This window comes from Eptatretus burgeri, chromosome 2 (genome assembly GCF_056783735.1).
Source record: "Eptatretus burgeri isolate ZD-2024b chromosome 2, Ebu_testis_v1, whole genome shotgun sequence".
NCBI lineage: Eukaryota > Metazoa > Chordata > Myxini > Myxiniformes > Myxinidae > Eptatretus > Eptatretus burgeri.
The window spans coordinates 134,246,858-134,249,881 of NC_140962.1; positions in this window are offsets into that span (position 1 = coordinate 134,246,858).

A 3,024-nucleotide genomic window follows, 5' to 3' on the forward strand; every position below is an offset into this window, starting at 1 on the left:
AGAGGGAGAGGGAGAGGGAGAGGGAGCGGGAGCGGGCGAGACGCGGAGAGGGAGAGGGAGCGGGAGCGAGCGAGACGCGGAGAGGGAGAGGGAGCGGGAGCGAGCGAGACGCGGAGAGGGAGAGGGAGGGGGAGCGAGCGAGACGCGGAGAGGGAGAGGGAGCGGGAGGGAGCGAGACGCGGGAGAGGGAGAGGGAGCGGGAGCGAGCGAGACGCGGAGAGGGAGAGGGAGCGGGAGCGAGCGAGACGCGGAGAGGGAGAGGGAGCGGGAGCGAGCGAGACGCGGAGAGGGAGAGGGAGCGGGAGCGAGCGAGACGCGGAGAGGGAGAGGGAGCGGGAGCGAGCGAGACGCGGGAGAGGGAGAGGGAGCGGGAGCGAGCGAGACGCGGAGAGGGAGAGGGAGCGGGAGCGAGCGAGACGCGGAGAGGGAGAGGGAGCGGGAGCGAGCGAGACGCGGAGAGGGAGAGGGAGCGGGAGCGAGCGAGACGCGGAGAGGGAGAGGGAGCGGGAGCGAGCGAGACGCGGAGAGGGAGAGGGAGAGGGGAGAGCGAGCGGGAGAGGGAGGGGGAGAGGAGCGAGAGCGAGCGAGGCGCGGAGAGGGAGAGGGAGAGGGAGAGGGAGAGGGGGAGCGAGAGCGCGCGAGGCGCGGAGAGGGAGAGGGAGCGGGAGCGAGCGAGACGCGGAGAGGGAGAGGGAGAGGGAGCGAGCGAGACGCGGAGAGGGAGAGGGAGAGGGAGCGGGAGCGAGCGAGACGCGGAGAGGGAGAGGGAGCGGGAGCGAGCGAGACGCGGAGAGGGAGAGGGAGCGGGAGCGAGCGAGACGCGGAGAGGGAGAGGGAGCGGGAGCGAGCGAGACGCGGAGAGGGAGAGGGAGCGGGAGCGAGCGAGACGCGGAGCGGGAGAGGGAGCGGGAGCGAGCGAGACGCGGAGAGGGAGAGGGAGCGGGAGCGAGCGAGACGCGGAGAGGGGAGAGGGAGCGGGAGCGAGCGAGACGCGGAGAGGGAGAGGGAGCGGGAGCGAGCGAGACGCGGGAGAGGGAGAGGGAGCGGGAGCGAGCGAGACGCGGAGAGGGAGAGGGAGCGGGAGCGAGCGAGACGCGGAGAGGGAGAGGGAGCGGGAGCGAGCGAGACGCGGAGAGGGAGAGGGAGCGGGAGCGAGCGAGACGCGGAGAGGGGAGAGGGAGCGGGAGCGAGCGAGACGCGGGAGAGGGAGAGGGAGCGGGAGCGAGCGAGACGCGGGAGAGGGAGAGGGAGCGGGAGCGAGCGAGACGCGGAGAGGGAGAGGGAGCGGGAGCGAGCGAGACGCGGAGAGGGAGAGGGAGCGGGAGCGAGCGAGACGCGGAGAGGGAGAGGGAGCGGGAGCGAGCGAGACGCGGAGAGGGAGAGGGAGCGGGAGCGAGCGAGACGCGGAGAGGGAGAGGGAGCGGGAGCGAGCGAGACGCGGAGAGGGAGAGGGAGCGGGAGCGAGCGAGACGCGGAGAGGGAGAGGGAGCGGGAGCGAGCGAGACGCGGGAGAGGGAGAGGGAGCGGGAGCGAGCGAGACGCGGGAGAGGGAGAGGGAGCGGGAGCGAGCGAGACGCGGAGAGGGAGAGGGAGCGGGAGCGAGCGAGACGCGGAGAGGGAGAGGGAGAGGGAGCGAGCGAGACGCGGGAGAGGGAGAGGGAGCGGGAGCGAGCGAGACGCGGAGAGGGGAGAGGGAGCGGGAGCGAGCGAGACGCGGGAGAGGGAGAGGGAGCGGGAGCGAGCGAGACGCGGAGAGGGAGAGGGAGCGGGAGCGAGCGAGACGCGGAGAGGGAGAGGGAGCGGGAGCGAGCGAGACGCGGAGAGGGAGAGGGAGCGGGAGCGAGCGAGACGCGGAGAGGGAGAGGGAGCGGGAGCGAGCGAGACGCGGAGAGGGAGAGGGAGCGGGAGCGAGCGGGCCGCGGAGAGGGGGAGAGGGAGCGGGAGCGAGCGAGACGCGGAGAGGGAGAGGGAGCGGGAGCGAGCGAGACGCGGAGAGGGAGAGGGAGCGGGAGCGAGCGAGACGCGGAGAGGGAGAGGGAGCGGGAGCGAGCGAGACGCGGAGAGGGAGAGGGAGCGGGAGCGAGCGAGACGCGGGGAGGGAGAGGGAGCGGGAGCGAGCGAGACGCGGAGAGGGAGAGGGAGCGGGAGCGAGCGAGACGCGGAGAGGGAGAGGGAGCGGGAGCGAGCGAGACGCGGAGAGGGAGAGGGAGCGGGAGCGAGCGAGACGCGGAGAGGGAGAGGGAGCGGGAGCGAGCGAGACGCGGAGAGGGAGAGGGAGCGGGAGCGAGCGAGACGCGGAGAGGGAGAGGGAGCGGGAGCGAGCGAGACGCGGAGAGGGAGAGGGAGCGGGAGCGAGCGAGACGCGGAGAGGGAGAGGGAGCGGGAGCGAGCGAGACGCGGGAGAGGGAGAGGGAGCGGGAGCGAGCGAGACGCGGAGGGGGAGAGGGCGCGGGAGCGACCGAGACGCAGAGAGGGAGAGGGAGCGAGCGAGACGCGGAGAGGGAGAGGGAGCGGGAGCGAGCGAGACGCGGAGAGGGAGAGGGAGCGGGAGCGAGCGAGACGCGGAGAGGGAGAGGGAGCGGGAGCGAGCGAGACGCGGAGAGGGAGAGGGAGCGGGAGGGAGCGAGAGGAGGAGGGAGAGGGAGAGGGAGAGGGAGAGGGAGAGGGAGAGGGAGAGGGAGAGGGAGAGGGAGCGAGGGGAGAGGGAGAGGGAGAGGGAGCGAGGGAGAGAGAGAGAGAGCGAGGGAGGGAGAAGGAGAGGGAGGGAGAGGAAGCAAGAGATCGGGCGAGAGGGAGCGAGAGTTCGGGAGAGAGGCAGAGAGCTCGGGAGACACAGACAGAGAGAGGCAGAGAGGGGGAGGGAAGGAGAGGGAGGGAGGGAGAAGGAGAGGGAGGAAGGGAGAAGGAGAGGGAGGAAGAGAGAGAGAGGGAGAGAGGAGCCAGAGAGCGAGAGGGAGGTTGGGAGGGAGGGAGACAGACAGAGAGCGAGCGAGCAAGCGAGACGTAGGGAGAGGGAGAAGGAGA